Consider the following 12,172-nt stretch of genomic DNA (forward strand, 5'->3'; position numbering starts at 1 on the left):
CCAATCAAGCAGAATAGGACAGATAAACACAATATAGTAATGAAGCAGTCTTTGTATCCGGGTGCTCTTAAATTTGTCTGTTATAATATTCTAATGGAGTTTTCCCAAAGGTTATATAAATGTTACGCGGGTTTATCCGCAAATAAGTTCAACAGGATTAATTGTTATAGTCAAGCAGTTATTTCAGAATTCTTTGTACAAATCCAAAATTTGGGTTGATGTTACATGGCAGTTTCGTGAGTTGGTGATATTTGGTACCACTAAATACGATCACGCATCCCTCTTCGTCAAATAACTACTGGCTGCCAGCCACGGAGCGCGCAAAATCACATTTCACATCATGTAGACATCGGTCAATTCCACCCGTTTGTCTGGCATCTCTTCTTGCCTTGTACAGTGGCGGTGGAAGCATTATAGTCAGGGACAAACGATTTGCGCGAAAAAAAATCAAATTGCGCGGGGAAAAAATGGCAGATTGCGCGGAGATTGAGCGGAAAAACAGCCGCGCTTTTACCCATAAAACACAGGCATAAGAACAAAAAAAATATGAAATTATACACCCGTGTCATATAAGATATATTGTTTTAACATTATGATATCTAAATCACACAATATGCGGCAGTGTTTGATCATTTTTAGACATTTTGGCGGCCATTTTGAAAATTGACTGGACTGCTGGGTCATATCAATCGAATCATGCACTAGTATTCATCAGTAAAGCATTGTAACAAATTATAAAAATAATAATTTAATCAGACCTGGTGCCCCCAATCATGGTCGGCTCCCCCCCCCCCCCCCCCCTCATATGATGAACCACGCTACGCCACCGGATTCAATCTTAGTCAATTTAAAGCTTTTGGTAGCAAATGCCGAGCTAAATTAGAGCTAACATGATGCTGCACACGACTATGTCAATCAAATTCTCATAACATGAGCTGAAATAAAGGCCTATTCAGTGATTTGCTCATCCGGACGATCGTAAAAATCATCAAAATTTAGATTTTGATACCTTTGTCATTGTCATGAATGTGCTAACATAGCCTGCTAGTAATTCAACCGAAAGCCGTGTATGAAAGGGAAAATAAGACATTTTACATGACTACCGTACGTGATTTATATACTGACAGTATATAAATTAGCTACATGTATTTCAATGGGGCTTTAACTTTGTCAATAATGCCGTTTCCTTGTTTGTTTGTTTTTTGCCCCAATTTTTTTATTTCAGGAATACCTAATAACAATTTTAATGACTTATCCTTCACTTTTAAGGGATATATACACAATTTTAATTTTTTTTATACTTTCGCTGAATTTATGACAGGTTATGTAAGTCAGGAGTTTCATTTTGTGTTGTGCTTATATAAAAGATAGAAGGATCACACCCCATAACCCTTTGTTGTATTCTTTCTAGCAACTTCACACACTCATATCAGGTCTGCGTGTATTTTGTTTTTAGATGTCTGTAATAGGAAACTTGGAATGGAAGATGGCCGAATTGAAGATAGTCAAATAACTGCTTCTTCTACTTGGCATATTTTACAACCATCCCACTCTCCGAGTTATGCACGACTCAATCGACCAGATAGCTACCCCACATCTGTAGGGTCGTGGTGTGCTGGAGCTAGCGACCTCAATCAATGGATTCAAGTGGCCTTGGATGGCTCACAATGGATAGGTGGAATAATAACGCAAGGCAGATCGTCTATGAACGGAGACCCCAACAATCAGTATGTTACCAAATACAAAATGCAGTACAGCGACGATGGCACCAATTGGAGCTACGTAAAGGATGACAACGATCAAGATGTAAGATATCGTTAAATTTTCTTTCTTTATGTTACATTGCAAATATTAGCCTTAGAACTAGGAAGAGGTTGGACGAAGAGGGGGGAGGCGTTGTACCACCCCCTCCCATATTTTATATCCGTCAAAAACCGCGAGTGTTTTACGCCCACACGAATTGAGCTAAGAAAATTGTTACCCCACTATCTTACCCGGGGTAGGACCGCGCCGGCCATCAAAAATGACCATGGGAGGTGAGGCCTAAAATAAATATCTACAGTAAAATCCATAATTTTCGTTTAGCACTTGTAAAAATATTCCAGGAGATATTGACTTTTTATTTGTTAGTTAGATTGAAATAGTCACCTACTTTTATATTCAGGAGAAAATTCGGTGAAAATTGCATGTTAGTTGAATTTTTAATCAATATTTTTTCAATTTTGCCTATACTTTTGTACATGGCCAGAATTTCCTAATTGTTCAAGGGTGAGCTCACATTATAACGTCATAGCGACATTATGTAGGTAATGTTTTTACTTATTTTGGTAACACTTGATAGAAAAGACCCAAGGTCCGTGTTACAAAATATGGCTTAGTAGATCTAGGGTTATAAATACAAATGGCTGGCTCATATTAAATCTGGTACTGGTATTTCAAAGTCACTGGTTGTAAATGTTTAGACGCTAACACGCTTTTTAACGGGCACGCCGTCAAATTGAAAACCACAAAACCAGTCAAACTTTCGTCATCAGTCTTGGTGAATGCAGAGCGACACAAAAACCTGAACGAATGAAAGCTTGCCAACCTGATTGAAGTAGTGTTGCGTGTTATGGATTACAGTCTACTCATTTACTACCAACGGGTTTGAGTATAACTATTGTTGAAATCAGGCCCGTAACCAGGGGGACTGGAGGGCGGACGCCCTCCCCCCATCCCAAAATGCCCCAAAAGTCCCCTTTTTTGACATCAAAAGTCCCACGAGCAAAACATATTGGCTTTTTTAATGCCTTTTTGGTCAAAAAAAAGTCCAAATTTAGGAGAAAAAAGTCTACTTTTTCAAAATCTGCCACCACCCCCCCCCCTAGTCCAAAAAGGTCCAAATTTGGAAAAAGGCCAACTTTGTCAAAATCAGCCCCACCCCCCAAAAAAAAAAAAAAATATTGGTCACGGGCCTGGTTAAAAATCAGTAGCAGATTTTGATACGAGCCAGCAGTATGGTTGTGGTCAATATGGTAAAACGAAAATGGGACCCAGATCATTAAAACTTAGAAACTGCGTAAGAAGACAATTAATCGGAATAATTTCAACATTATTATGAATCAAATGAAATTAAATAAATTAATCTAGACATAATAATTCGCACATCCCAGTCATCATTCTATAGTGCACCATTTACACTCGTCGCATCCCGGTTTAACATAGCTATTCTTTATCTATAACTATATAAACAGGACGAATTCATCGGCAATTCTGACCGGGAGACACCTGTAACAAACAAGTTCGAATCACCTGTGCAAGCCAGTTTCGTTCGGATCAGACCCACAGGATGGTTTGTTCATATTAGTATGCGTTTTGAGCTACTTGGATGTCAAGGTAAAGCTTTCATATAAATTGCGAGATGTTTAGAAAATAAAGTAGTTAAGGGAATTCTATGCAGTTTACAACGGTAACTTGTGATACTATGACAAAACCCGTGACCCCCATATGTCGTTAAAAGACAAACAACCTACCCCTATACGCATGTAAATACGCACGTTTTTACGTAGGTGTGTATCGCATGAGGTCACATACTCAACCAACACTTGTTGCGGTTGCGAAGGCCTTAATCCCCTGTTGTTAAGCACATTTTATATGGATTACGTAACTGATCTGCTCCGGTGACTGCACTGGCGCTGAGCAGTGCAGTAAACAACACATTTTGGGGACTAAATTCAGATAAAAAGCAAATTATGATAACAATTCCTTGAAATTTTAATTATCAACAACGTAAACTTGAACCCCGACTTTAAATCATCGCAATCGGCCACAGAACGGCCGAGATCCTCCAAATTTCTGATTTAGGTTGAGATATGTTTTCTAAAAATGTACACAATATTTCAACACCATACGTTTCAGTGAATAAAAAGGAAGCACTTTTGTTTGACTATCGGTACAGTAAAATTCGATCTCAATGGGCCACACAACGAGTGAGATGCATGATACATATCAATTTGTAAGCGATCTTTAGCAAAGTCATAGTTCATTGAATTTACAACATTGTATGACAAAACAGGCGAAAATAGTAACTTTTTGCAAAAGATTTGCAATTTAAAGAGAATTGGTCATTGCTCATTAAAATAAGGCTAGTATATGGATAATATAAGTGTGCTCTTTTATTTAACGACATAAAATTTGAAAAATATTGTAAGGAACAATTAAAAGTTTTGACTTTTATAACCTACATTTTGGTCAAAAATGTGCTTGGATAGGTAGCTTTCAACAGATTTACCACATTCACATTGAATTGCGTTATCTGTTGACCTAATGGGGAAAAGTGTTTTTAGGGGGAAGTGTTTTGATATATAGAAGATTGAAAGTTGAAAGCTGAATTGAAAAATGTGTGCTAAAAAGGTCTACATTTAATTCATACTTGTAACAAAGGGCTCAATGTAAATTACATCAACCGAGTCTCATGACAATCCAATAATCTATATTCAGACGACCTTTAGCATGTTTGCTGCTCAATCCTTAACACAATTTTCAATGTCAGTCAGGGGGTCAGTCGGGAGAATAGAAGAGTTGCTAAGTTGAGGAGAAATTCCGAAGGAAATGATCGGTTGGTAAAACTGGTCTTTTTCAAATGGCGTAGAATAAAATCGGTAGGGATCTATCCAAAATCAGCAGAACAGAGGCAATTAATTGTGGCATGTCATGTAACATCACTTTCCCTGTGGCAGATTAGAGAGCTTCAAACCTAAGATGAGGATATTAATAGTTAGGAATTACGAAGTTGGGAACAAAGGATATAGCGATAGTTTAATTCCTATCGTGTAATTTTGAATGTGAAATATTTGTATTAATTTTTTTCCATTTATCCAGACTAGACATTCACTTCAAATACTGATCAATATTCCGAGGTTTTTATATATATCCCTGGACCAATCGGTACGCAGATTCTGCGCATCATTCCTACAGCATGTTATGATTGGTGTTCTCTTCGTCTGGAAGTCGTTGGATGCAATAATTGAAAGAATAATATTGCTGGATCAGGAGGATACCTGTAGAATAAGTCATTTTGATATCATGTACTCACCAGGAATGATTTGCACCAGAATGTAAAGTTTTCTCTCTATTATATTTGTATCAAGCACAGTGGACAAGTCTTAAAAGTGTTTATACAGTAGGTTAATTATTTTGACTGCATTTTACTAGCAAACCGCATGTAATGTAGGCCTGGATAGAATGATTATGCGGCATTGTCATAGTTTGCTTGTACTATATAATAATGTTTGTACCTCATATTGCTCAAATCAAATAGTATAACTTGTATAGGCCTAGACATTTTTCCTATTTCCCATCATGCACTATTCCAGGATATGACGTAGTACATCAACCTCATAGATCGTGTACAACTGATGGTCAACTAGCATGCTTAATACGGGCCGTTAATATAGAGCGATGTAGAACATATGTGTATAAAGAGATTGATCAGCGCCCCGGTCGCGATTATTTTTTTTCCGTTTTTCATAATCAAACAATAAATAAGATTTTCAACTGATTTTACCACATACGTTACAAATATGATGTAAGAAAAAATTCTTGATTCCTTTATTCCGATGAAAGCACCAGCCGAAATGTCCATTTACTATCAATGTAATGAAGAAAACACCCCCCGGGAGACTGTGTTTTGCTACTCTCGAAAAGCGGAATGCGGCGGAAGTACCCCAATGGAATAGTGATGATGGGAAGTAAGGTCTATTCCGCCGGCTGAGTTCTGTACAGAGTTCTGTTCATTACATTGTAGAATACGGACATTTCGGCTCTGGTGCCTTCATCGGAGAAAGGGAATCACGACTAATGGCGCTTTTCAATACGGAATAAATGCTAACCTCATCGTGACATCCTCCAAGCAGCAAAGTTCATTTCCCATTGAAAAAGCGTTATCCGACGGATCTGCAGTCGACCGTTCTGCTAATACCTTTCGGAGCACAGCAGTGTACGCCAAAATCCAAGTGTTTCTAAAATGCTTTTAGAATAAGATTAATTTTAATGCTAATTTATTGCACATGCTAAGGAACCCTGATTACTGTTGAAATAGCTGAGTGGGAAGATTTTCAATTAAGTATTTTTTTGTGTAAAAACTGAAGCATCCTGTGTATAAAAGAATATATGAATATTAACTGTACATCATATATAACGATTCGTGACACCCAATCGTGGTACAGTTGATGTGGTCTAGAAGGCAGAGTATGTAGTTTTATATAGCCCAAAGTATTTTTTGAATTAAGTGAAAATGAAGACTGAAAAGATGGTGAAAAATCTATGTAAAAATTACATAGGACCCCGCCAAAGATTACTGTTTCGTATTTATGGTAATCTAGGGCCTAATCTTTTATTTTCTAAATTAAACTTTGTGGACTTTTTATATAAATGGTAAAACCACGGAACGTCTATACAAGAAAAATGGTACGCTCCCTATACCTTGCACTGACCGATATGATAGCACGTATAACAGAGGCTCCTCGTATGCAGTGAGAAACGCACAGTTATCAACAATATTGTCAATTCGCCGTAGAAGTAATATAATAATCGAATTAACTGATAGCAATAGGGTGAAACAATTTGTTAATATATCTCACTTCACTAGTACATTCACGCGGTACCTCTGCATTGAACCATATCATGCTGATCACCAGCACCTGTAAGATTAGTGTCTTTGAAAAGAGCGATATTGTATTCAATCTATGATTGCAGACATACACAGGTGTAACCTGCTTGTAGTGCAGCGCGATATATTCAAAAAAATGTTTACCCTACAGTCTGTCCACTTAGAAGTACAAACCAAATCTGTGGCATCGGGGGTCGATGCTTTGCGTCACACGCGAGCGCGACGCGACGCGTAAAGAGAGTGATGCACAAATCGCGCAGCAGTTGGCGCGCCAAAGAAACATTGCACTGAAATAATTATTCTCATACCTCCAGTTTCCGAGGTCTATTTACTTTGTACTTCTATGTGGACAGACTATATTGCTATAGTAGTTAATCCGGTTATTACATCACTTCTACAGCGAATATACTAGTACTAGCCAGAGCTACTATACATATTAATGTGTAACTCGCAAACGCAAAATTGAAATCAACTGAAATTTTGGGAATAAGCTTTTTTCGTGGATATCTACTGAAAAGGTCATAAAAAGAGGATGCTAGGATCACGAAATACTCCTTTAATAATCACTGACAACAGCAGCTGTTGTCCACAACCCCATGCGCTAAGCAAATCCTCACTATTGATATTATTTACTGTAAAAGGACAAAAAATTACCCAATATTTAACATGCTAATCCAATGTTTTAAGGCTAAATCTTGATGTCAAAAATCTAAATAGAAGTATTCCCCTCCCCCGCCGTTGAATCCTGACGTTACGATTCACGGTAATGGAGTATTGAAATAATTATTGCGGTGTGTGAGTTTCATCATTTAAAATGCCGGCAGAGATTGATTTGTTATAAAAGCATGTATTTATGTCCATATTGGCAAACCCACAGCTAGGTAAAGGTGAAGATTAAATTTGCAGCACGGTTTTCTTGAGCAAGTTATAAATATCGTCTATAAGAATTACATTTTTGGGTAAAAATTGTGGTAAAAAGTAGGTTTCCAGCAAAAATATCGGGACTTATATTGAAAAATATCACTTAATCAAATATCAAAAATTATTCAGTGTTTTAAGCTCTACATCTGTGCCAAATTTGGTGTATTTCCTATGACAAATGTATGATTTCTACAATATATTGCAAAGTACGGCTGGGCGATAGTGATAAAGCAGCAATGTCTTATGAAGCCTTTGCCCTGTAAATTACGCACATGCAGTTGTAAATTACACACATGCAGTTGTCCAGTTTCAACAATATTAAGGGATCTAGAATGAGCGTTTCGACATGATTTTTTGTGGGACATGAGAGCACATCAGACATATCGAATTGCATTCTGAATACGAAGAATGTCTTTCTGATATCAAATAATTTTCATTTTTGAAATTCACGATATAATACAAATTTTATGACAAATTATTAAAATTTGATATTTTTTCACATTTTGATATATAACAGTCCTCGAAGTAAATTTTATAAATCTAATGATATATTCTTAAAGTGCATGTAGCTGGGAGGAAAAGCCGACGATCAATTGAAAATTTTGATATTTCATATTGAAAATATGGATTATTTCCCCAAAAAGACCTAATATTTTTTGGTGTTTTGGGAAAAAAATCCATATCTTCAATACGAAAGGTCCAAATTTTCAATTGATCGTCGGCTTTTCATCCCACCTACATACACTTTAAGTATAAATCATCAGATTTATAAAGATGACTTCGAGTACTGTTAAATATCAAAAATATCAATTTTAATGATTTCCCATAAAATGTGTATTACGTTGCGAATTTCAAAAAATCAAAATTATTTAATATCAGAAGGACATTCTTCGTATTCAGAATGCAATTCGATATGTCTGATGTGCTCTAATGTCCCAAAATAAATACTGTCCGAACGTTCATACCCCACCCCTTAATATCACGCCAAAACGAATCAAGCGAATGTAATGAAAGTAGCACAATAAGAAGGTGTCATGTATGCCATTGTATTTCACGTATTAAAATTAAATACACTGTTGATTAATTTTTTTTTCCAAACATGGTATAAATCATTCTCGGAGACACTGTATCTTAGAACTGTCCTCCAACACGGCTGGAATTTCAATTATTATACCATTCAGTATAAGCTAGTATAGTTTATTGCATACACTCTATCGCTTAAAGGGCATATCTATTGCAAAAACAAGTTTAACTCCATTCGAAGAGAATAATTATTACATTACAAGTTGACACTCGTTGCAATTTGAAAAGAGAGAAATTGTGTTGGTAAAATGCTGGCTCGTATGGGCCAGATTTCACATTTGGAATTAGGATTAGCCCCGGGATTAGCGTATAGTGTGGATGCCAATACAACTTCACTGAGGTCTCTACCAGTAGGCTTACCTTTGGAGAAACGGGAATTACACCATCATGATCAGTCCACACGACTGGAATCATTAGAATTAAAACATGTCAATCGACATGATAAATACGCATTTAATATACCAGTTGAACTTATGCAACAGAGAGCTTTTCAACTGTATGGATTGCCGCCTCAACATGGTCAACTACGTGTACCAGGTAAAGGACCGCCTCATCAGCGATCAAAAAGGACGCAATTAAGGAAAGCCTGGTCAGTTCCTACGATAAATCTTTAAAGAATGAATCTAGTGGTAAAACAAGACGCGAATATGGAAGTGGCTACGAACACGTTGATATTGCAGATGAAATGTCCTAGTATGACCTACATGATGTGTGAAGTGAAACAGAAATATGTATATCAAAATATAAATGCAATATTAAGGGCAAAGTACCACAGAGGTAACAAAATTGTTTCTGGTGTAAGAGGTCCCAGGTTGAATTCATGGTATACTAGTAGTAGATGAATAATCAGTATACACTGCAAAAAAAAGTTGGTTGAAATCATTGTTGGGCGTCGTCTGTTATTGATTGTTGTTTCAACTTTCAAATACTATTCAACAAACATGGAATTTATGACATCGATCAAAGTGCAACGTTGGGATATATATTATTGATGACAAGTTGGGTGAAACGATGCAAATTCAACAACGTTGGGCGCCTTTGCCCAACAGTTGGTAGGAATGCATATTTCCACAACGTTGGAAAAAATTCGCCCAACCCTTTTGCAGTGTACGCTCTTGCCATTCTGCCATTATCGAGGTTAAGTTTTCCGTGGAAGTGGGTGCGGTAAGCAAGCATCTCGTTGGTTTTAATTTCTAGACTAAACGTGCAGTCAGTGAATAATAGACTAAGTTTCCATATGATATTCTGGCATAGCCGAGCACATACTCCAAGTTAGTGCGTATGTATTAACGGCTGAGAAGGACAAACTCTATTTCAAGATCTCCACCCACTTCCAATGCGCACGGTGAACTTAACTTCGATATTGAATTACAAAATATAGGTAGTGAATAACAAAAATACCGCAGACAGTTCGTATTGTGGAGTCTGAATCGCTTTCTTAGCCATAATGAACTATTTCCATCAACTTGTAATTTTTTATTCTCTACTCAAAATGCTGAAATAATTGTAAGCGCTGTAATAGGCGCATGATGGCACCATTCCATTTATAAGCCTAATATTACTTATTTCATGCAAGGGACATTTCCATCCAGCACATAATATAAAATCGCTAAGATATTGGATCAATGTTCAACTTACTGTTTGCGGAATTCTTCTTTTTTCAGCCATGTTGCAATACATTTGTGTAGTGTATGTAGAATGTCTTTCTTTCTTTTCTTTCTTTCTTTCCTCCCTTTCTTTCTTTCTTTCTTTTTTTCTTTCTTTCTTTCTCTCTTTCTTTCCTTCCTCTTCCTTCCTTCCTTTCTTTCTTTCCTTCCTTCCTTCTTTCCTTTCTTTCATTTCTTTCTTTCTTTCCTTCCTTTCTTCCTTCCTTTCTTTTTTCTTTCGTCCTTTCTTTCATTCCTTCCTGTCTTTTTCTTTCTTTCTCTCTTCTTTCTTTCTTTCTTTCTTTCTTTCTTTCTTTCTTTCTTTCTTTCTTTCTTTCTTTCTTTCTTTCTTTCTTTCTTTCTCTTTCTTTCTTTCTTTCTTTCTTTCTTTTTCTTTCTTTCTTTCTTTCTTTCTTTCTTTCTTTCTTTCTCTTAAAATCATCTATGGCCACCATGGCCTACGGTATGTGGTATTTATTTAAAGGTTTAAAAAGTGCACGTTATATGATGGCGGGTGTGCTAAAAATAAGCGTCCAAAGAAATGTTTCATGTCTTCGTATCTTTATTTCATTCAAATACAGACAACAACAAAATATTATTTGAACAAGCAGATGCTTAGAAGGACAAAAGGCGCCAAAACAAACACCCCTTGATATAGCCCTACGTTGTATTAAATTACACACATATACAAATAGGCGGGAAAATCCAATGGGTTTTGAATATGGTCTAAATGCTATGAAGTCAGCTAGCTACTTTGAAAATGGTATACAAAAACTAAAAAGTACTGAATGTACTTTGTCATAGGGCTTACTTTAATTAGTTTAACTGATTTAGCCGTTTAATGTTTTTGTCAATCGAATTCCATTTTGGGGGCGGCATATTCTCTCTATTTTGTTAGCAAGCTTCGTTTTTGTTGGACACTCTCTCGCATGAGGATTCCCGCTTGTCACGCTAGTCTCGAGAAGCACACGAATCACTAATCTGGATAATGTACATTAATTTTGGTATAATTATGGCCCAGAATTTATGACTGGCAGTCCTCCAAGTAAACTTAATCTAATGATATGTACTTAATGTGTATGTAGCTGGGATGAAAAGCCGACTATCAATTGAAAATTTTGACCTTTCATATTGAAGATATACATTTTTTGCTGTTTGGGGAAAATCTTTAATACGAAAGGTCAACGTTTTCATATGATGGACGGGTTTTTCATCCCAACTACATACACTTAAAGTACATATCCTACAATTTACTTCGAGGACTGTTAAATTTCAACAATATCTATTTTTAATCATTTGCCTTAATATGTGTATTATTTCGCGAGTTTCCAAAATTAAAACTATTTGATATCAGAAGGACATTCCTCGTTTTCAAAATGCAATTCAATATGTCTGCATGTGCTCTCGGGTCCCACAAAGAATAAGTGAAAACGTCGCTATCCGAGCCCTTAAGGTTCTTGAAAGGTTATTGAATCTTTATGGGACCATTTTCCGAGCCCTTAAGGTTCTTGAAAGGTTCTTTAATCTTTATGGAACCATTTTCCGAGCCCTTAAGGTTCTTGAAAGGTTTTTTAATCTTTATGGAACCATTTTCCGAGCCCTTAAGGTTCTTGAAAGGTTCTTTAATCTTTATGGAACCATTTTTGGCCTTTATAGAACTTTTTTGGGTTCGTTACAGAATCCTTGAGGTTTCCACAAATTATAGACAACATATTTTAGAACCATTTTTTAGAGTGTATCACTTTACCAATGGTATCTTTAGTTCATGAGCTATTACTTCATTGGTGCAGAGTCGAGGTATACGTGACTGTCTGCATAACTGCTTGTTGGCCCGTGCTAACCATCAGCATGGTATGCCATTTTATCGCTTCCG

Source organism: Amphiura filiformis, chromosome 4, assembly GCF_039555335.1.
Source record: "Amphiura filiformis chromosome 4, Afil_fr2py, whole genome shotgun sequence".
Classification (NCBI taxonomy): domain Eukaryota; kingdom Metazoa; phylum Echinodermata; class Ophiuroidea; order Amphilepidida; family Amphiuridae; genus Amphiura; species Amphiura filiformis.